This window comes from Pongo pygmaeus, chromosome 3 (genome assembly GCF_028885625.2).
Source record: "Pongo pygmaeus isolate AG05252 chromosome 3, NHGRI_mPonPyg2-v2.0_pri, whole genome shotgun sequence".
Lineage (NCBI taxonomy): Eukaryota > Metazoa > Chordata > Mammalia > Primates > Hominidae > Pongo > Pongo pygmaeus.
This window is the reverse complement of record NC_072376.2, coordinates 61045004-61069105: the sequence shown is the minus strand read 5'-3', so window position 1 is coordinate 61069105 and position 24102 is coordinate 61045004. Positions and strand designations below refer to the sequence as shown.

General features: G+C 40.0%; 1 protein-coding gene across 8 annotated transcripts in view; it reads left to right on the top strand.

The window, feature by feature from the left end:
* CRACD (capping protein inhibiting regulator of actin dynamics) overlaps positions 1-24102 on the top strand; it is a 284595-nt gene that overhangs the window by 160475 nt on the left and 100018 nt on the right. Inside the window, exons 4-5 of one of the 8 annotated variants that reach the window (XM_063664540.1) lie at positions 1980-2313; positions 8766-8855. The exons of 5 other annotated variants lie outside the window; for them this stretch is intronic. The gene's annotated coding sequence lies outside the window, so the exon portion shown is untranslated. Of the gene's footprint in view, positions 1-1979; positions 2314-8765; positions 8856-9693; positions 11233-24102 lie in introns of those variants that run through there. 2 more of the 8 variants (XM_063664541.1, XM_063664542.1) reach the window with 2 other exon arrangements.

The window sequence follows — 24102 nt, the reverse complement described above, 5'->3', positions numbered from 1 at the left end:
CAGGAGGATCACTTGCACTGAGTTCGGGATCAGCCTGGGCAACATAGCAAGACCTCATTTCTACAAAAAATAAAAACTTAACCGGGTGTGGTGGCATGTGCCTGTAGTCCCAGCTACTTGGGAGCCTAAGGTGGGAGGATTGCTTGAGCCTGGGAATTTGAAGCTGCAATGAGCTATGAGCACACCACTGCACTCTAGCCTTGGCAACAGAGTAAGACCCTGTCTCAAAAATAAAGAAAGAAATAATTAAAAAGACATCAGATTCCCTTGCTTTCCCATGCCCCCCCCCCAAATAAGTAATGCACACACCCAGAAAGAGTTATGAGAGCTAGAATGCTGTTCATATGGGTCCTTTAAAACCTTGTATATGTTCCTACTGTGAAATTATATTAGGGTAGCAGGAGAGTCATGCTGAGTTACTACTTGACCATCTGGCCTGGTATGCAGACTGCAGTAAAGCCAAAGAATGGATTGAGGTGGTACAGGGACCACTGGGATATACCTTAAAAGAGCCACAGTTGTCCAAAACGGAATACGAAGTGCACCCTGATTAACTGTTCTAAGCAATTTTACAATCCGGTTAAATGTTTTTTTTTTTGTATGTGTGTGTGTAAGTGCAAACATGCATGTATGTGTGTGTGTGTGTTGGGGAGAAGGCTGAGAGTTGAGTCTAGTACTCCATTTTAGAAAAAAGTACTTATTTATTTTTTAAAAAGTATTTATTTGTTTATTTAGAGACAGGGTCTCACTATGTTGCCCAGGCTGTTCCTGAACTGCTGGGCTCAAGTGATCCTCTCGCTTCAGCCTCCCAAAGTGCTGACATTACAGCCATGATCTACCATGCCTGGCTGAAAAAAGTACTTTATTTTATTTGCTTGTTTAGGTCCTCAGATTTGTTTGTCATTTTTAATGTTAAAAATTCACAGTCTATGATTTTGAAACAGATTTTCATAATCCCGTAGCTCAGTATTCTACCCGTGGACTTAGAGATATTCTGTGTGAACAGATTGATATAAAAAGATATATGTGTGTATGTGTGCTTGCTTTCCTGTTCTTTAGATCAATCTGGAATTTATAGAAATATGGGACTTTCACCATGAAAAGTATTTAAAGCCGACTAGAAAGATATTTTCTTTGATTTTTATTTGGAAGCATCCTTTTCCTTTTGCATATTGCTTTGTTCCTGATAAAATAACCAGTTCTCTAGGTTAGAATGAATTAATATGTGCCCGTTTTCCCTGTTAGGCTGTAAGCTTGACCATGAAGAGCAAAGACTGAAAATAACAGTAGCATAAATAACATAATTTATTTCTCTCTCTTATAACAGCTCAGGGACAATCTGGTGGCTTCACTCCATAAGGACATCTGGGACCCAGGTTCCTCACTCATGTGGTCCAAAATGGTTTGCCACTGAATGCGTGCCCTGAGAAGCAGGATGAAGCAAGGGAGGAAAAACAATATATGCCTTCGCTTTAAGCACACATCCTGGAAATTGCCTGTATCCGAGTAATTGGAACTTAGCCATAAACGTAATGGTAGACAGCCAGGTGCCCAGCTACAAACCATAGGTGTTTAACATTATTGACAGCTGTCCGTCTCTGTTACACTTATCTTTGACAATATGTTCTGCTCATCACATCACTTTTTACAGGAGATAAACAAAACCTGGTCTGTTTTGGACCTATTTGCTTCCTTAAAGTTCCAGTTAGATTGTGTTGCATTTAACATGAGTCCATTTTGGTTTGGTTTTGTCTGTTGGGGCGTAGTGCACAAGCTCAGTCCAAAACAATGGCCTCCCTTACTTTTGTTTAAAAATTCTCCCCTTTTGGTCACGTTGTCCCTTAGGTGAGAGTGTAACCAAAACTGAAGACTTCAGTGCCACTCTTATGTATCAATATTTTGGGTTTACGGTCTCAGCACATCATTCATAAGTTACAGTGTCCTCATGGTCGTACATTTCTTTGTTTTTCTTTTTCCAGTTGAAGAGACACCATTTAACATTCTAGAGATGGCTACATGCAAACATTTAAAACTTGTAAGAGAATACAGTGCACCAGGGAGACTACTATTATGACTGTCTGGAGGATAATGCCACGAGTTTGGAGTATGCTTCTTAGCCAGGGTCCCCTTGAACTAAACCAACTAAAATAAAATAGATCAAAGAATGAGCTAGATAAGGAGTCTGCTCATTAAGAAACAAAAACAAAAACCAGCCTGTTCAATTCCTTACAACTGAATCTCTATAACACCCAACATATTCCTCCACGTGCAACTAGAAGTATCAGCAACTGTACAGACATCTCTGTTTAGCCAGTAAGTAATCTAGAGTAATTCTATTATTTAGCACAACTTCAGCAAAAGAATTTAAAACTATAGCCTTTACAGTAGAATCTGTTATAGAGCCTATGATGAGAGGTAAATTTCTAATCATTACTTCATTTACTCCAAACCGTGGAGAAAGAGACCTAACATGTGATGCCTATCCAGGAAGAGTGAAGGCCTCCTGGCAATGTTCTCTTTAACATATGATGTGGGTTAAGGGGAGTGGACCAGTGTTCTTACTGATTATGAAGCAACAAAGGTACCATTAAAGTTTCTTGGCCACAGTGGCCCTTCATCTCCCATCTATCAAGGCATAAGGTTGTCCATGTATACAACTGGCTGCGAAATCCTCCACAAATAAAAGTATAATCCACGAGTGCACACACGAGACCCCTTTTTCAGGTCTATTCATAGAGGCTAAGCAAGGAAAAAATTGAGAGATAAGAGTTCTCATGATAGCAGAGAAGTCTTTTGTTGATACATTTTTAAAACTTTTTTTCTCATATATATATATATGCTTATTTTATTTTATTTTTTCTTTTCTTTTCTTTTTTTTTTTTTTTTGAGATAGGGTCTTCTTGCTCTGTCACCCAGGCTGGAGTGACACTGTCTTGGCTCACTGCTGCCTTGACCTCCTGGGCTCAAGTGATCCTCCTGCCTCAGTCTCCCAAGTCACTGGGACTGCAGACACACCATGCCTGGTTTATTCATTTTTTTTTTTTTTTTGTAGAGATGAGGGTCTCACTATGTTACCCAGGCTGGTCTCTTGGCCTCAAGCAATACTCCTGCCTTGGCCTCCCAAAGTGCTGGAATTACAGACGTGATCTATCATGCTGGCTGCAGAGAAGTCTTGATTCATGATCTTTGGAAAAAGCTGTTCATGTCTGGGATGCCATCTGCTTCTGGGGAGAAGCTTCCCTGGTTAGCTTTACCTTAAAGTCTCCAATGGACACACAGTTTCAAGAGTCTGGATGGGCCCTTCTGAGCTGTGAGATTACAAACCCAAGGTTCAAGGTCCTGAGTTTTGCTGCAATGTGAGTAGCAAGGGCAGTCTTTCTCTGATGACATTCTCAGAAGACCCAATCTCCAGGTTCTAGATTGTGAAGGGATTGATTGTTCTCAGTCAGTGGACCATGAAAAGCTTTCTTTACCTGGTGAAAATACACTTTGACATATGCATTAAAGCATTCCAGCATTTTGTTATGTCAGAGTTTAGTAGCAGAAGGTACAGGAGAATCTATTATTAGGTACACAGGCCTTCTACACATATCAGAATTTTAGGAATCTCATATAGTTTTGCAACATATATTAACAACATATTCACTAAAATACACCTTAAAGAAGGTTAAACATCATTTATTATTTGGCAATGCTTTCCATATGATTTAACATATCAATCCCGTTAGCTCTCTTATGGAGGCTTCAGGGGCTCTCTGTAGTATTCCAAAATTCGAGGTCAAAAGAGACTTAATTTTTGGAAATTTGATTTTGGGAAGGCTGTCAAATATAAAAGGTTTAAAACACTTGATCAAAATAGGGTCACAGGTCATCATAAAATAGTAGTCATTTATTTAGGTAAAGTGATAACGAAAAGATTTTAAAAAGCAAAAACATTTACTCTCTGATAGGGGAGACTCAGTTTTCCAAACAGTCTAAAGACCTGAGAAAGACAGCATGAGGCAGAATCTGTCTCTCTCTCTCTCTTTTTTTATTTTTTTGCAGTTTACTCAAAAAGTAAACAAAAATATCTTGCTATCACTATTAACACTATAAGAAATTTTTGTTCAAAAGAGAAAACCAAATTTTACTTTTGCATTGTGTATTATCAATAAAGCTAATTTTAATAAAACCTTATAAACAAACTCATTCAATCTCAGTCAGCTTTTGACCACACCAGATTCCCATAACCCTTTTATAATCTCATACAATTAAAAATTTTTTCAACTTTTTATATTTTAATTTTATCTACATTCCTTTTATTCCTTCAGTTTGAAACAACCTTTAAGTAACTTAAGTAACCTTTAACTAACTTCAAGCTGGACAAACTTCAAACTAGACAACTCTAGTAACTTCGCCTAGACAAATTTTTTTTAACAAACATACATTTTATGCCTTTATAACTTCCATCATCAAAAGCATATCTTGCTTTTATATACTATGCAGAACTGTTTTTCTTACATCTAGTTGTTTTAATTACATATATTAACTACATGAACTCTTTAACCCTAGTTTTTAGTGAAATCCCTAGGAAGTAATTTTGAACTGTTTTATATCAGTATTTGTAGATAAAAATTATTAAATTATTCTATAAATTTTTAGAAAGATGTTTCTTCCTATATTTTATTAATAGATGTAAATATATTTAGCTTCTCTCTACCATACAAAAATAAGATGCCAAACTATATAAACTTAAACTTAGGTTTGATAATTAATGTTTTAATATTTTAACTTACAAATGACTCCAATTTTATGATTATGATTTAACATAACATCACTTTAAGACTTAAAATTACTGAAAAACATTTTGAAAGTAGGACACAGGTACCCTCCCCAATGTCTTTTCCAGTCCTCCTGAGTCACAGGTAGTCACACAGCATCCACGGTGGCTATGAAGGGCAGGGCTTATCTGAGTCCTGAATTTACATGCCAGGAGAAGAGCTCAGGACAGAAGACAGAGCTGTGAGGTCCATGCCCTGGAGGATCCAACCCCTCTCAGAATAGCTGGGGCCAAAGCTCAGGCAGGAAGAAGGGGCCATAATGGGCTTGACTCTGACTTGTAGCTGCTGGTTGAGGCACTGAGAACGTGTTTCCAGACTTCACCATGGCTACCTATGCAGAACTCTCAATTCAGAGGCTAAAAACTAGAAACACAAGATCACAGTCAAATCAAGCAGGTATAAAATTATGTTTAACTGATAATTTTGAAACCATTCCTATTTTTAAAAATACCTTAACCTTTATTTTAGGTTCAGGGATATATGTGCAGGTTTGTTATATAGGTAAACTTGTGACTTGGGAGTTTGGTATATAGATCCATTCCTGTTTTAGCAACAATTTAAAAACTAGCTATATTTACCACATATAATCACATATGCATAACACATATAGACAGACACATAGACAGAAGCAGATCTTACAGATTTGTAAGATTCCTCATTTGCCACTTTTCAAAGTTTCTTCCCACTGTCAATCTCTTGATTACCTCTTTTATGCTTAAAACAATTGTTAAGGAGGCAACTCTAAATTTGCAGCTTTAAATAGAGGACACAGACAAAACAAGGTAAAAGTTTACATCTCAAAGCACAGAACTTAGATTTAAACAAAGGCAAGGTTTGTTAGGTAAACATTAATCCATTGTCTTCCCCATAATTAAAGTTCCTAGTAGTATAGGTTCAGAGACAGAGATACCCTTACAAATGAAGATTTCCTTTACAGAGGTAAATTTATTTTACAAAAGGATTTGAAGGTTGCCAGTTACATGAGATAAAGGTGTATTTGAGTTCTATAGGTGGTCTCTTTAACTTAGCTGTAATTACTGAGTTTAGGGTGGTGCCCATTAAGGAATAGGGCAAAGGAAGAGTTCTCCATGCCTGGTCTCTGCATGTATAGATCTGAAAAAGAAGCAAGCTCACTTTACCCTAAGGGCTACCTTTTATAAACACTTTATCTAGGATAAAGTGTTTTATTTGCCTTTTTTGAAGAGTCTTTAAAAAATATTAAAAATATTGAAATCTTTTTAGACACTTCTGCATATTAATAGGCATCCCTAGATGAGACTAATTTGGGAGCTCTCATTTTCAAATGCATTTCTTCAAGTTCAGTGTTGTGCATTTGTAACATTCCATTGTAATTTTAAATGACCTTTACTAAGACTTTGCCATTTCTAAAGCAATTACTGCTTCCAAGGCCTACTATAATACTTATGTCAGAGGCATTTGAACAGAGCAACTCCATCTTGAATAGGGGCTGAGTAAAATGAGGCTGAGACTGAAAAAGAATTTTTCCCAGTCACTTTGCAAGCTGGGGACCTCTGGCCAGCAGTGCCCCTGCCCGGGCCTAGCTTGGCCATACTGCCTCCTGCAGGAGGAGGCCTGCCCACTCAGCCTGCCCAGGCCATGCCTGGCTTGCACACCAGCTCAGCCCATGGCTGGTTTCTCTCCCAGTGTGGCTGAGTCCGAGGCTTTTATGGGCTCAGAATTGGGGAGTGCATGCTGATTGGTTTGTGAGTATGCAAAAAAGGTAAAACAAAGGCACAACTAAACGTGGGCATGACAGTATAAAACACCAATTAGGAAAGGATAGGTGTATGGAAAACAGGGGAAGGATGGGGATTAATTAGAGGAAAGCATGCCAAATGGGAAGACAGGCTCTCAATCTGGTCCGTGGATTTGACTTGTAGCTTGGCTTTCAGGCTTTAAACTGTCTTTGGCCTGGAGGTGGGGTTTCACTGGGGACCTGCCCCAATCTGCCTAGGTATTTGAGTGCCTCCTGCCACTATCAAGACCTGCTGGGCTGTATCCCCAGGAGGCTATGCATTTTTAGTCACAGCATGAGCTAGAAGGTTGGCACAAGATACAGGTCACAAAGACCTTGCTGATGAAATGGGATGCAGTAAAGAAGCCAGCCAAAACCTGCCAGAACCAAGATGGCGATGAGAGTCACTTTTGGTCATCCTCACTGCTCATTATATGCTAATTATAATACATTAGTATGCCAAAAGACACTCCCACCAGCACCATTGTAGTTTACAGATGCAATAGCAACATCTGGAAGTTACCTTATATAGTTTAAAACAGGGAGGAACCTGCAGCTCCAGGGATTTCCCACCTCTTTCCTGGAAAACACATGAATAATGTACCCGTTGTTTAGCATATAATCAAGAAATAACCATAAAAATAGCCAACCAGTAGCCCTTGGGGCTGTTCTGTCTATGAAGTAGCCATTCATTTACACCTTTACTTTCTTAATAAACTTAGTTTCACTTTACTCTGTGGACATGCCCTGAGTTCTTTCTTGTGCAAAAGGCAAGCACCCTCTCTTGGGGTCTGTATCAGGACCCCTTTCCAGTAACACTTTCACATGTAAATGTAGGCATAGCTGGACAGTGGAGTAGTTAATTCTTTCAAAATTACGGATCTCATTTTTACCTCGAATCTTGGCTTGGGCTCTCAGATCCCCTTGATCAATTTAGCCAATGATTTTTTCCTACCAAAGTACACACAAAAAAAGAAACAAAGAGGGGAGAACACAAAAATACCTGCAAATTTCCAAAGCCTAAGTTTGCCACCCCTGCAATGTTGCCATTTACTACCAGTTTCTGTCTGACCCAGTCAGATATCTAAGGCCTCTAAATGGATCCAAGCCAGTTAATTATTGGATCCAGTTTGATCCTGGACCTAGTCCAGTTTCTGTTGTGACTTCCAAACCCAGTTTGCATCAGAAGTTTGCTCAAACAAACTCAGAGAACTCACAACACAAATCTGTGGAGCTTTGGAATCCAAGAGAGAACTTACCATGGCCCCCAGTTGCTGCACAAAAGCAATGGACACAATGGGCCTAGCAGGTAACCTCTCTTGGTCATTCAGTGCTCCTGGAGGTCTCTGTAAGCTCTACTTTGGATCTCACTTCAGATGCCATCTGTTAAAAGACAAACCTTAGACAAATTAAAGAGTTTAATTGAGGCCAGGCACAATAGGTCACACCTATAATCCCAGCACTTTGGGAAGCCAAGGCAGGTTGATCACCTGAGGTTGGGGGTTCGAGACCAGCCTCACCAACATGGAGAAACCCCATCTTTACTAAAAATACAAAATTAGCCGGTCATGGTGGTATATGCCTGTAATCCCAGCCACTCGGGAGGCTGAGGCAGGAGAATCGCTTGAACCCAGGAGGCAGAGGTTTCAGTGAGCCAAGATCGCGCCATTGCACTCCAGCCTGGGCAACAAGAGTGAAACCCATCTCAAAAATAAAATAAAATAAAATAAAATAAAAGAGTTTAATTGAGCAAAGAATGAGTCATGAATCTGGGATCACCTCCACTTCCACAGCCCCTACACCCCCAATCCCTAGGCCAGAGTACATTCTGAGACACTCCAGTACAGCCACATGTTGGAAGATTTACGGACAGAAAAAGGAAAGTGACATCAGTAAACGGAAGTGAGGTGCGGAAACAGCTGGATTGGTTACAGTTTGGTGTTTGCCTTATTTCTGGATTGGTTACAGTTTGGCATTTGCCTTATTTGAACACGATTTGAACAGTTGGTCACCTTTGATTGGCCAATACTTGGTGATTAGCACAAGAGTAGGTTATGCTCTGTTTACACATGTAGTTAGGTTACAGTTTACTATGGAGACACCTTTTGGCTGAATTTAAAATATGTAAGGAGGCAGCTTTAGGCTAAACCTAATTTAACAACTGAATGACCAACTGAAATACATTCTAGGAGAACATCCAGTAAACCTGAAGAGAATAAGAAAGGCTGAATGGTGGCATTCGGGGTAGAAGGGGTGAGAAACAGATCGGTAAGACTCAGGTAATTTTTTCTTTGCTGTGAATTTCTTGTCTTAGTCCATTCAGCTGTTTTAACAAAATACCATCCTGGGTGGCTTATAAACAACAGAAATTGATTTCTCACAGTTTTAAAGGCTGGAAAATCCAAGATCAAGGCACTGTCAGATTTGGTGTCTGGTGAGGGCCTGCTTCCTTGTAGATGGCCATATTCTCACTGTCACTCCACATAATGAAAGGGGTGAGGGGCTCTCTCAGATTTTTTTTGTAATTAAAAAAAAAAAAAAAACAAACCTGCACATGTATTTTTTTATTTAAAAAATATAGGCCAGGTGCGATGGCTCATGCCTGTAATCCCAGCACTTTGGGAGGCCGAGGTGGGCAGATCATGAGGTCAGGAGATCGAGACCATCCTGGCCAACATGGTGAAAACTCATCTCGACTGAAAATACAAAAATTAGCTGGGCGTGGCGGCACTTGCCTGTAATCCCAGCTACTTGGGAAGCTGAGGCAGGAGAATCACGTGAACCCGGGAGGCGGAGGTTGCAGTCAGCCAAGATCGCACCATTGCACTCCAGCCCGGTCAACAGTGTGAGACTGTCTCAAGGAGAAAAAAAAAAAGGAGATATGTCGCGCCACTGCACTCCAGCCTGGCGACAGAGCTAGACTCTCTCTCTCTCTCTCTCTCTCTCTCTCTCTCTCTCTCTATATATATATATATATATCTATATATATCAAACAGTTATTTTTTTTTTAATAGACAGGGTACTGGCCAGGCACAGTGGCTCACGCCTATAATCCCAGCATTTTGGGAGGCCAAGGTAGGCAAATCATGAGGTCAGGAGTTCGAGACAAGTCTGGCCAACATAGTGAAACCCCGTCTCTACTGAAAACATAAAAAATTAGTTGGGTGTGGTGGTGTGCGCCTATAATCCTGGCTACTTGGGAGGCTAAGGCAGGAGAATCATGTGAACCTGGGAGGTGGAGGTTGGAGTGAGCCGAGATCGCACCATTGCACTCCAGCCTGGGCAACAGTGCAAGACTCCATCTCAAAGAGAAAAAAAAACTAATAAAAAAAGAGACAGCGTACTGCTCTTTCACCCAGCCTGGAGTGCAGTGGCGCAGTCATGGCTTACTCTAACTTCAAACTCCTGGGCTCAAGCATTCTTCCCACCTCAGCTTCCCAAGTAGCTAGGACCACAAGCACATACCACCACACTCAGCTAATTTTTTTAATTTTTAAATGTTTTTGTAGAGATGGGGTCTCACTATGTTGCCCAGGCTGGTCTTGAACTCCTGAGCTCAAGTGATCCTCTCACCTCAGCCTTCCAAAGCATTGGGATTACAAACATGAATCACTGTGCCTGGCTCATATGTCTTTATAAGGACACTAATCCCATCCATGAGAGCACTGCCCTAATGACCTAATCATTTCCTGGAGGCCGCACCTCCTAATACCATCACCTTGGCAGTTAATTTCAGCATATTAATGCTGGGGCAACATAAATATTTAGTCCATTGTATTTGTGCTTGAATTGAATTAGCACATTATATTATATGATTGAATTGGCAGTTTATCATAATGCATATTTACTGCCTTGTTTTACTTTATCTTTCTTTGTATTGTGTCTCTTCAACTGGACTATGAGCTCTTGAGAAACAAATCTAAGTCTGCCACCTGTTTATGCCCTTGACAGTCTCTAGCACAATGTCACACATAGAGACAGTACAATAGATATTTGTTGATTGCCTGATTGAAACCATGGATGGTGATCTAGTTAGCTTTTTTTTTTTTTTAATTCAAAGCGTTTGCTCACTGAGTAGTATTACTATCTTCAATTTATCTTTTGGATGCTGAGGTTGAAGGTGACTAAGAGAATTGTACCATTCTTCCGGTGGTTCTAAATGCATTATTGATTAGTAACAGAATTGACTAGCATAAATGGCAGTTGAGGATTTTCTTCCTGTCTTTTATCTTGTGTCATTTTAGCAGACAGTGAAGGATGATTTCCAAGCCTCCTAAAAGAGCTGCGTGATAAATAACTGCTGGATAAATTAATATGCTCTTATAGATGAGAACAAAACAAGGGACCAGGTCTGGCTGTCCTGATTTTGCTTTCCTTGTTCAGCCCTCTGACGGGAGTAGCCCTTGCTCTTGGTTCAGGTCCCAGCTCCTCCCTTGCTTGTCTGTAGCTGTGGGTGAGTCATGGCAACCTTGTTGGCCCTCCCTTTTCCAATTGTAAAAGAGAAATGCGTTGCCACCAGATGATGTCTTAAAGCGCCTCCAGCTTCTGGAATGGAAGACCTTCTGGAAACACAGAGCTGTGTGGTTGCAGGAAATGGGCTCTTTGCATGATAACTAACTCATCTTCCTCTCTCCCTCAACCAGATTTCCTGCTGAGGTAAGTAATGTGGAGTGGGTTTTTTGTTCTTTTTCTTCAGCCTTCTGTTCCTTTTGTGTATGTCTGGCCTTGTAAATATGGTGAATAAATGCTATAATTATAACCCTTTTTGACAGCTCTGTAATTTAATTGTAATTCATTCTGAGCATCTATTTAAGACAATGATGTGTATTGAAGATACAGCTGTTCCAATCTCATCTGCTAAACTGACAGTTGTCGGTTGGAATCATAGTCCCAGTAACTGTAGGAACTTCCGATCTATTCAAGACCAAATAGAGGGATACACTCTGTGTGGGGGGGGTGTGTGTGTGTGTGACTGTGTTCCATATCCTGGTTTGGCAAAAGTGGTAATGTAGTATTTGGAGAGAAGCGGCATTTAAAATTGGCCTTTGCAAAAATATGAAACTTATTCTGAAGTAGAAAATGTCTCAGGTTTACTTTTTGCAGAAAGCTAAGCTGAGTATTTTTGATTAACGTTCAGAGGGGTCCCTCTGTAAACCTGGAATTGATTCCTGGTAGCACTGGCTGGGGGTCATTGCTCATCAGCTGTCCGAGTTTCCTAGGGGTGCCCTAACAAAGTACCAAAAACTAGGTGGCTTCAACAACAGACATATTGATTATGTAAACCAAGAAGTATCTGAGGCAAGTCTCAATCAATTTAGAAGTTTATTTTGCCAAGGTTAAGGACATACTCATGACACAGCCTCAGAAGGTCCTGACACCATTTGTCCAAGGTGGTTGGGCTTCAGCTTGGTTTTATACATTTTAGAGAGACATAAGATATCAATCAATACATGTAAAAGTACATTGGTTCAGTCCAGAAAGGGGGAGGTGGGGTGGGAGGGGGAGGGATTCCAGGTCCTAGGTGGATTCAAATATTTTCTGGTTGGCATTTGGTTGAAAGAGTTTATTAAAGACCTGGAATCAATAGAAGGGAGTGTCTGCGTTAAGATAAGGGGTTGTGGAGACCAAAGTTCTTATGCAGATGGAGCCTCCAGGTAGCAGGCTTCAGAGACAATAGATTGTAAATGTTTCTTATCAGACTTAAGGAGTCCATCCTGTCAGTATTAAAGTCTCTGTTTTAATGTTTATGCTGGTAAGCTGTGCCTGATTGCAAAGGGAGGAAGGTATAAATAATGAGGCATATTTGACCACCACTTCGCGTAGAGGCCTGAATTAGTTTTTCAGATTAACTTTGGAATGCCCTCGGCCAAGAGGAAGGGTTCATTCAGTTGGTTGTGGGAGCTTAGAATTTTATTTTTTGTTTTACAATTGTGTTACAGTTATGGAGGCTAGAAATCCAAAACCAAAGTGTTGGCAGGGTTGGCTCCTTCTGAGGGCTGTGAGGGAGAATCTTCTTCTTGCCTCTGTCCTGGCTTCTGGTAGCCTTAGGTGTTCCTCGGCTTGTACATGATGTTGTCCCTGTGTCTTTACGTTGTCTTTCTCTAGGTTTGTCTTTGTCTCCAAATTTCCCCTTTTTACAAGAACATCAGTCTTATTGGATTAGGGACACTCTAACGACCCCATTTTAACTTGATTACTTCTATAAAGACACTGTCTCCAAATAATGTTACATTCTGAGATAGTAGGGGTGAGGACTTTAAGATATCTTTTTGGGGGGACACAATTTAATCCCTGTCAAATGTCTGCTTGAATATGCAGGAATTTTCTTCTTTTCTTTTTTTTCAAGTAGAGACAGGGTCTCACTATGTTATCCAGGCTGCTCTCAAACTCCTAGGCTCAAGCAGTCCTCCTGCTTTGGCCTCCTCAAGTGCTGGGATTACAGGAGTAACCACCTCACCTGGTCTGCTTTCTTTCCCTCCCTTCCCCTCCCTTTCCATTCCCTCTCTTTCCTTCCCCTCCCTTATCTTCCCTTCCCCTCCCCTCCCTCATTTCCTTCCCTTCTCCCCCCTTCCCTTGCCTTCCCTTCACTTCTCTCCTCCTTCCCCTCCCCTCCCCTTCCCTTCCCTCTTTTCTTTCTTTTCTTTCAACAGGCTCTCTCTCTGTCACCCTGGCTGGAGTGCAGTGGCATGATCATAGCTCATTGTAACCTCAAACACCTGGCCTCAAACAATTCTCTCGCTTCAGCCCCACAAAGTGATAGGATTACAGTCATGAGCCACCATGCCCAGCCTAGAAATTTTCTTCCTATGACTGCAAATAATTTCAGTCCCAAAGGCTTTTAGATGATTGCAGGAAGAATCTCACAAGAATTCTTTATTTCATAATGATGTTCTTCTCATTTATTTTGGGCTATAACATAGAGCAATAAATTTACCATCTTTCTTGATATTTGGCCAGGTAGTTGCAGAGTAGCCTGTTGTGCCTTTTGACCTTCATTTCCCTGAATATAGCTTACAGAATGTGAGATGTTATGAAAGAATCTATAATGGAGCACCTCAGAACTTTCTAACTGGTAGATGAATTGAAGATGGACTCATCTGGTTGAAGATGAATAACTTGCCTCTCCCCCAACCCCCAGTTCTCTTCTTACCTTACTTTTACTCCCTGTTGCAAGAGGGAGTTTGAATATAATTCAAGAAGATGCTCCTAGTAACAGGAAATTCCTTCATTTGAGGATTCTGGTGGGCTAGACCACAGTAGGTTATGAAGCAAATTTGAGAACAATAAGATTAAGGAAATGGAATGGAGATAACTCAATGTGATAGAAATAACAGTGAAATGAATATTAGGTTTTGTTTGTTTGTTTGTTTGTTTTTGAGACAGAGTCTTGCTCTTTCGCCTAGGCTGGAGTGCAGTGGTGTGATCTCAGCTCACTGCAACCTCCACCTCCTGGATTCAAGCGATTCTTGTGCCTCAGCCTCCCAAGTAGCTAGAGATTACAGGTGCATGCCACCACACCCAACTAATTTTTGTACTTTTAGTAGAGATGGGGTTTTGCTACGTTGGCCAGGCTGGTCTTGAACTCCTGGCCTCGAGAGAACAATAAAATTGTTATTTCGGCCTCCCAAAGTGCTGTGATTACAGGGGTGGGGTACCATGCCCTGCTGAAATCAATATTAGGAAAACATCCTGGTCAAGGTTATGCAACTCATGTGATCTTGGAGAAGTATATTCACCTTTTGTTTAGTAAGTGTTCATTGTGGGCATTGGATCACTAGGTGATTTCTCAGATACCTTCTAGCTTAAAGTCCCGTGATTTCAGGGACAGTTAGACAGTAATGATTTAGGTCAATGCTTAAATGTGTGTGTTTAGTAAGAAGTTGTAAAAGGTGTTGGGTAAGATATTTAATATAATCTATGAAAACATAAATGACCATTTGGTGCATTCAGGCTTACAGTATAATACTGCAGGCAGATAATATGAAGAAACTAATTGGGAGTATTTGATTGAAAGAAATACAAGAAAGGAAATAAGATTATATTTGATTGAAAGAGGAAAAAAGGAATAAAATCACTCAGAAACTTACCTTTGGTAACGTAGGCAGGGCACTGGTCTGGAGGGCCAGTTACACTAGCTCCTTCACTGCAGCTTTGATCAGCAACCATACTTCTATTCTTATTACTGATCAAGTGTTTTTCTGCAGTCAAATTCTTACTTTCACCATAAGCTGAAATACTCCTAAACACAGAAGAAAAAAAGATTAGACTGAAGTCCTTTGTTTTCTGGGAGATTAGCACAGGGATCTAATTAGGGGAACCTGTGATTTCCAGTCTCTACTCTTGTAACCAACTGTTGGCTCTCCCTAAATAAGCTTGTGGAACTTCCCTCTGCTCACTAGGATATGAGACAGTGGGATTTTCATTGGTGTATGCCCAAGGGTAAGTTGGAGTTCTTTGAAGGAGTCACATAGCCTGCTGGGGCCTGCTGGAAGAAGGGTACAAGCCTCCCTGCAGCTGTTGGTGTGCTGTGTGAATAATACAAGATGTTGATTTCAAGGACCATCTGGAATGAAGGCAAACCAATAAATTCATTTTAGTAGACTGGTAAAATTCTTTGCAAGCCTGGCTTTTGATATTTTTTTGGAATTCCATTCTTTGAAGTTAGAATTCTTTGGGGAAGGGGTTGGGTTGACCATAAGGCATCATCTTTCATTTATTCACTACTGACTAGTACAAATAATAATATAGTACACTGTGACATGCAGTATATTATAGCCTTGAACAAAGGACTGTGGGCATAGTGGATGGCAAAACTGATTAGTCCTAATAGGGGAGCACAGTCCCTGGTAGTTCTGCTTGTGACAAGTGAGGGCAGGCTTCCGAAAGGATGTATCATTTAAGTGGATCTTGAAAGATAGATAGAAAGTAAAAACTTGCCAGATGGAGAAGTGAAAAGAAGGTCCAGGTAGAGAGAAAATCATGGACAAAGAAAGCATTTGGTGTATTCAGAATCCAGTGTCCTTGGGGTTTGGGATTTGTAGTGAGGAGTGGTAAGCCAAACCCCTGGAAAGAGGGTAGGTTAGGGCTAGATTATGAAAGATGTTGAATATTGTTCCAAGCTAAGGAGTTGAACTTGATCCTGTAGTTAAGAGGGAGACACTGTAAATTTTTAAGCATGATCAGATCTGCATTTTAGAATGATCAACCCAACAGCTTCGTGAAGAATGGATTGGAAAGTACAAAATTGCAGTCAGGAAAATGAATTTGGAAGCTACTGAAATACTTCACTGAAGAAAAGCCACAGCAGTATGTTTGGTGTACATATTTGTTATTAAGGGGAAAAAAAGAATATAAGTTAAGATTTTCTTGTAAATGCATACAAATATATTGAGAGGTTCACATAAAACAGCAGTATTTTGAGGAAGGGGAAATTGGCTTGAGGAATGGGGTGGGAAGAAGAATTTATTACTAATACCCCAAAAGCAAATGCAGCAAAAACCAAAATAAATAAATGGAACATAATTAAACTGAAAAGTTTCTGCACAGCAAAAGAAATAATCATCAGAGTAAACAGACAACCCACAGAATGGGAGAAAATATTTGCAAACTGTGCATCTAAGAAAGGATTAATATTCAGAATCTGCAAGGAACTCAAACAAATCAGCAAAAAAAAAAATTTAAAAATAAAATTAAAAAAACTCCCAAACCCAAATAATCCCATGAAAAAGCAGGCAAATGACATGAACAGACAGTTCTCAAAAGAAGTTGTACAAATGGCCAAAAAACATGTGAAAAAATGCCCAATATTACTAATTATTAGAAAAATGCAAATTAAAACCACAGTTCACCACCTACCTTACCCGAGCCAGAATGGCTATTATTAAAAAGTCAAAAAACAGTAGATGTTGGCATAGATGTGGTGAATACAGAACACTTTTACACTGCTGGTGGGAATGTAAATTAGTACAACCTCTATAGAAAACAGTATGGAGATTGTTTAAAGAACTAAAAGTAGATATACCATTCAACCCAGCAATCCCACTACTGGCTATCTACCCAAAGAAAAAGAAGTCATTATATCAAAATGATGCATGCATGCATATGTTTTTTTCAGCACAATTCACAATTGCAAAGATATGGAGCCAATCTGAGTTCCTATCAACCAATGAGTGGATAAAGAAACTGTGGTATACGTACATACTCAGCCATAAAAAGGAATGAAATAATGTCTTTTGCAATGACTTGGATGAAGCTGGAGGCTGTTATTTTAATTGAAATAACACAGGAATGGAAAGTCAAATATTGTATGTTCTCACAAGTGGGAACTAAGCTATGGGTATGCAAAGACATACAGAGTGGTATAATGCACTTTGGAGACTCTGAAGTGGGGAGAGTGGGAGGGAAGTGAAGATTAAAAACTACGTATTGGGTACAGTGTACACCACTTGGGTAAGGGGTGCACTAAAATCTCAGAATTCACCACTATATAATCCATGTAACCAAAAACCACTTGTACCCCAACAACAATTGAAATAAATATATGTAGACATATAAGGTAAATAAAAATAAATTTAAAAGAATTCACTTTATGCCTTTAACTTTGAATTTTTTCACCTCTGGGAATATCTTACCTGTTTAAAAATTAAATTAAAGGGCCAGGCGCAATGAGTCATCCCTGTAATCCCAGCACTTTGGGAGGCTGAAGCTGGTGAATCACTTGAGTTCAGGAGTTCGAGACCAACCTAGCCAACATGGTGAAACCCCACCTCTACTGAAAAAAAAAAAAAAAAAAAAAATCCACAAAAATTAGCTGGGCATGTGGGTGGTGTGCGCCTGTAATCCCGGCTACTTGGGAGGCTGAGGCAGGAGAATCACTTGAACCTGGGAGGCTGAGGTTGCAGTGGGCCGAAATCACGCCATTGCACTGCAGCCCGGATGACAGAACAAGACTCCATCTCAAACAAACAAACAAACAAATTAATTAATTAAATTAAAGAAATAAACGTTAAGAAACCAGTAAACTTAAAAAAAAAAAAAAAAAAAAAAGCAGCAGGTCTTCACCTTATAATGGCCATGGTAAAATCTCCTGAGTAGAAATTCCTGAAGATGTTGACGGCAGACAAGAGATGAGCACCTGAACTAAGGCAGTGTGGCTTTAATCTCTTTTTAAACCAGAGGTTCATCTCTTTTTCTTTTTTCTTGATTCTTTTCTCCTTTTTTTTTCCTAATAACACCTTGAGTTTGTTCTCTTGAGTCTCCCACAGTCTGGGTTTTGCTAATTGCATCCCTGTGGTGTACTTTTATAAATGTTCCTCTGTCCTCTTTATTTTCTGTAAATTGGTAGGGATTGAGGTGCTTTCAGATTTAGATTAATTTTCCCCTTTCAAGACTATTTCATATGTGGTGTGTTCTTCCATCAGGGACAGATCATGTCAGGTTGCCTCATTTTTGTGGGTCTTCTAGTACTTTTATGGTTTCATTTTTAATATTTTAGTCTTTGTTCCACTTGGAGTCTATCCTGGTGTCTGGTGTGAGTGTGGTTCCAACTTTTTCTTTTCCGGTTGGCTGTCCAGCTGTCCCGGCAACACTTATTGAATGGTTTTTCTCCACTGACTTAAGATGCCATTTTTATCATATATGAAATTCCCAAATGTATTTGGTCTGTTTTCTGGCCTTCTGTTCTATTCCATTGATTTATCTGTCTATTCATACAACAGTTTCACACTGTTTTAATTGTTACTGTTACTATTTTTTTCTATTTTTTTAGACAGGGTCTCACTCTGTGCCCAGGCTGAAGTACAGTGATGCAGTCTCAGTTCACTGCATCCTCAAACTTATGGGCTCAAGTGATTCTACCACCTCAGCCTTCCAAGTAGCTGGGACTACAGGCACTTGCCACCAGGCCTGACTAATTTTTTAATTTTTTGTGGAGACAGGGTCTTGCTACGTTGCCCAAGCTGGTCTTGAATTCCTGGCCTCAAGCAATCTTCTCTCCTTGGTTTCCCAGTGTTGGGATTACAGGTGTGCGCCACCATGCCTGGCCTGTTTTAATTGATGAGGTCTGTAAAACATCTTAATATTTGACAGAGCTAGTTTCTTTTTATTACTCTTTTTTTTTCAGAGTTTTCCTTGCTATTCTTTTTTATTGGAATTGCATTTGATTTCCAAGTTAAGAAGAATGATATCTTTATGATGTCAGTTTTTCCTATCTGAGGCCACGCTATGCTTTTCCATTTGGTCCCTTGTCTGTCCTTTAAAAATGACTTGAAATTTTGTTCATGTATCGCCTTCACATTTCTATTAAGTTTACATCTAGGTCTTTTATTGTGTTGGCTGCTATACTTGAGGTCTTTTCATCCATTATATCTTCTGTTTGTTATTGGTGGAAGCCATTGCTTCACATTGATCAGGCTTACTAAATTTTCTTGTGTTTTAATAGTTTTTCAGGTGATTATCTTGAGTTTTTCATCATATTGTCTGTACATAGTGATGGTTTAATCTAGTTAATTAGAAAAATGCAAATTAAAACCACAGGGAGGTACCTACCACCTTACCCCAGCCAGAATGGCTATTATTAAAAAGTCAAAAAACAATAGATGTTGGCATGGATGTGGTGAAAAGGGAATGCTTATACATGGCTGGTGGGACTGTAAATTAGTACAACCTCTATATTATGTAGTCTTATATTGACCTAATTTCTTTCTGTTTCTTTGGCTTAACCATATGCATACTTAATCCTGCTTCAAACATGTTTTTTCTTCAGTTGCTAGTTCTAGTTTACCACATAGTGTCTTTTGGCTTAAAGCCAGCTCTTCCAGCACAAGACTGCTCCTGGAAGCAGGTGACCTCACTGTCTCCTTTACCCTGAAACTGGGAGCCAACTGTCCTCAATTGGTAAAAGATCTGGAGAGGGTTGAGTGTCAGAGGATACAAGCCTTAGGCCATGTGCCCTTCAGTGTCCACCTGAAGTCTTCACTCTTTGGTCTCCACACACTTATTCTTGCAAGGAGATTAGCTCTTCATTTGTGATCTTCTCTCAACATGGTTATTTATTTATTTATTTATTATTTTGAGATGGTGTCTTGCTCTCTTGCCCAGGCTGGAGTGCAGTGGCACGATCTTGGCTTACTGCAAAAACCTCTCCCTCTCAGGTTCAAGCAATTCTCCTGCCTCAGCCTCCCAGAGTAGCTGGGATTACAGCACGTACCACCATGCCTGGCTAATTTTTTTGTAGTTTTAGTACAGACAGGGTTTCACCGTGTTGGCCAGGCTAGTCTCAAACTGCTAACCTCATGTGATCAACCCACCTAGGCCTCCCAAAGTGCTGGGATTACAGGCGTGAGCCACCATGCCAGCCTCAACATGGTTATTTTTTGAATAAAGACATTTTGACTGAATATTCCTCTTCTATGTCTTTCTCATCTTGATCTTTATCTTTTCTCTTTCCTCCATCTCTTCTGCCTCCCTGAACCCATTTCTTCTTATCTGCCTTCCATTTATTTCTCTCATCTTCTATTTCTCTTCCGTATTTCTCTTTCCCCAAGTACCCCTTATTCTTTGTATAATATTTGATTTTGAGTCTTAGGGGTGCCTAAAGTCTTATTATAAAGGGAAAAAAATCATACAGCTTGATTACTATGCTTGATTAGGTAGAAATATTTAGGACTTCCCTTTCGTTCATCATTGTGAAAGTGATACAGGAATGACCAGTTAGTGAAGCGGGATTATCATGCCCAGTCTATCTAATGTCTTCCTGGACCTTTAGGAAGTAATTCAAGATCATAACATTAGCTGTGAAATAATTTTTGAGATATTACTGTATAATACAAGGAAGTCTTCATTTTTAGGTAGAACCCATTCTTGGAAGTCACATCTTCAAGCTGTTGCTGTAAGGCAGAATCCTGAATTTGCTTTCCATCCTGCTCTTAAACTTTCTCCTTGTCCATTTAGATATTATTCAGTGTCACCAGAAAATGCAATGAATGTGTGAATGGAAACCTGAAAGTGAAATATTGGGCCTGAATGAGCAAAATAGCAAAATGTGAAGTCATAAGAAGCGGGGCCTTCTTATCTACATATCATTGGGTCACGTTGGGTTTTCTACCAAGGTTGGAGTCATATTCCTTAAGGGCAGAAATCATGCTTTAATCATCATTGAATGTGGGACTCTGACTATCCCAGAGGAGGCACATTATAAATATTTGATGATTTGGTGAACTAAACTAGACCAAACCATCTCATTAGATGGGCACATTGTTTGGGATCTAGGAATTGTGTTGTGAGATTGGTGGTTAATTTAGGTCACCTTTCAGTCCCGGTATATTCCACTGCAGATCAGCTGCTGAGAATGAGAAAGGAGAAACGCAGATACAAGAACTACGAAATGAGTTTTCTTGGCCTTTTTGTGTTGGCTCAATTAACCTCCATTCCTTAGGGACTCCAGAGGTCTATAGTGCAATAAATTTCATTATGATGATTCAGAGTCAGCAAAAAAGGGTAAAATTATGTTGTGTATGCTCTGTTGCTAAGAGAAAATTTGAGAAATCCATTTAAGATAGTGCTATAGTTTTGATGTTTGTCCCCCAAACCTCATGTTGAAATTTGATCCCCAGTGTTGGACGTGGGGCCTAATGCGAGGTGTTTGGGTCGTGGTAGGGGGTGAATCCCTCATGAATAGATGAATGCCCTCCCTGTGGGGCAAGGAAAGGTGAGTGAGTTCTCTATTTGTTCCCAGGAGCTGGTTGTTAGAAAGAGCCTGGCACCTGCCTTCCTTCCCACTTTCTTTCCCTCTCCTTCACACCTCTCTTTCTCTCTCTGTGTCTCCCTCTCTCTCTCTCTCTCTCTCTCTCTCTCTCTATGTCTTTTTCTCTCTCTGTCTCCCTTCCTTCCTCCCTCTGGCTTCTTCTCCTTTGCCATGTGATCACTACACTTTGCCTTACACCGTAAGTGGAAGTAGCCCGACACCTCACCAGAAGCCAGACAGATACTGGCACCATACTTCTTACACAGCCTGCAGATCTGTGAGCCAAATAAAGCTCCTTTCTTTATAAATTATTCAACCTTGGATGTTCCTTTATAGCAACACAAATGGACTAAAACAGGATTCCAGTAAAAGTGGTCAACATAATGTGAGAGATATACTTTTGTTAACTCAAAATCTGCTACTTCCTGCAGTCAGATAAGCAAGTTGTTGCTGTAAATACTGCGACTATTATATAAAGAACTCATTTTCTTTTTCTGCTCATAACATTTCTTCTGAACATGAGCATTAGGGAATAATCATAACCAGACACAGTACAAAAGTGCTAGAAAATTTCAGGCGTGGGACACAAAGGTGGGTAAAAGAATCTCAACTTCACTGATAGATACACTAAGTTAGAATGTTAAGTGATAAAGTCATACAACAACATATCATCAATAACAGAAGGAAACTTCCTGGTCTTTCTGAATCTACTGGCAGCTTCTGGGTCTCCCTTGCCAAAAATTGCTTTATGATCCCCTTATAAAAGGCAGAACTAGATTTTAGAGCAGAGATCGGCCAACTTTTGTAAATGGCCAGATAGTAAATATTTTAGGTTTTGCGGGCCACGTAGACTGGCTGCAACTGTTCAACTCCATCTTCGCAGTGCACCAATAGCCACAGGCAGGGCTTAAACAAATGGATATACCAACAAAACTTTATTTACAAAAACAAATAGGGGCCACACTTTGATTTAGAGAATCACCTGGGTTTTTGAAATGAGTGCTGTTTCTCATGATCAGCAACAAATGGGTTATATCTCACAATACAAACTGCCTTACAGAAGGTAACTGTGTTCTAGGACACAATCCACCAGTGGTCTGCTTGGTCGTATTCTCTTTCTTTTTTTCTTTCCCTCTCCCTGCCTCTTAGGAAGCACTTAACCTCTACCTGTAGTTTAGACCTGGCTCAGTATTGAGGCTAATTCTTTACAAAGCAGGATATATGTAAGGAGCATCAGGTCAGTCATGCTGCGTGTTCTCCTTTCAGTGTATACCCAATTTCAGGTCCTAGGCCCCTACCCTGTCCCTACCTTGGAGCCTTCCTGGTACCCCCGTTACTCCAAGACTGAAATTCTGCCTTTCCCCCTAACCCCAGTCGTTTCAAGGACCGTGTCCTCATATGATGCTAGGCAGTGTATAGAAACAAAAATATACCTGACTTTTGTTACTGTGTATTTAATCTGTACTGGACAATGGTGTATGTTCATGGATAAAAGTATATTATAACACTCTTTACAAGAAAAAAATTTGGTCTTCTAACAGAAACAAGACTTCAGTACATTAAACTTAACAACTATGATTTACTGTAAATTATATTGAGTATAATTAAATGTTAAAATATATAGTTCAGTCATTAATTGCTTAGGTGGAAGATTATATCTACCAGACACATGTGCTGAGCCTTGAAGGTTATACAGAATTTGCCTAAGTAGGCCAGGATGGTAGCTCATGCCTGTAATCCCATAATGTCAGCACTTTGGGAGGCCAAGGTGGGAAGATTGCTGGAGCCCAGGAGTTCAAGACCAGCCTGGTTAACATAACGAGACCCCATCTCTACCAAAAAAAAAAAAAAGAATTCCAGATGAGGGTGTTATTGTTGTTATGAGGGAAGCAGCTAGTGTGGGTTGCAGAGAAATGGGAAAGAAGGTCAGACAGATGAAGGCACCAGATTGAGGAGGACCTGAAAAGCCACACTGAGGTTGTGGAGTTTTATCAAGAGGACAGCAGAGAACATCTGATGGTACTTTATGTAGTTTAGTGAAAAGTATGTTGTGATAGAAGAATGATGGGCTAAAACCCAGAAGTTAATGGTTCCTGTTTCAATCCTGCCATTTATTAACTAGGAGACCTCGGAGTCATCATATAAAATCCTTGAGCCTATGTATTTGACAAATGACAAGTACATATCACAGAGATGTCATGAGGATAAAGTGAGAAAATTGTAGTGAAAAATGTTTTGAAAGTCATACATAAGGTTCTCCACAAATGTAAGAAATTGCAATGATATTATAACAGTGGTGATGCAGGAAGGCATAAGCAAAATGAATTGTAATGGGCGAAGCTAAACAGCAGAGACAGCTCGTTTCAGTAGCACAGTGGGGTGATTTGAATGTATGTGTTTCTCCAAAATTCATTATGTTGGAACCTAATCCCCAAGGTGATGATATTAGAAGGTGGGGCCTTTCGGAGGTGGCTCTGCCCTTATGAATGGAATTCATGCCCTTTCTGCCTAGAGCCCCTTTTGCCCTTCCATCTCTTCCACTCTGCGAGGACACCGTGTTTGTCCCTTCTTTGCCCTTCTGCCATATGAGAAGGCAGCAAGAAGGCGTCATTTGTGAGGAACAGGGCTCTCGCCAGACACTGAATATTCTGACACCTTGATCTTGGACTTCCCAGCCTCTAGGACCGTAAGAAATAAATGTTTATTGTTTATAAATTACACAGTCTAAGGTACTTTGTTTTAGCAGCCTGAATGGACTAAGATACATGTGAATGAATGGAAAA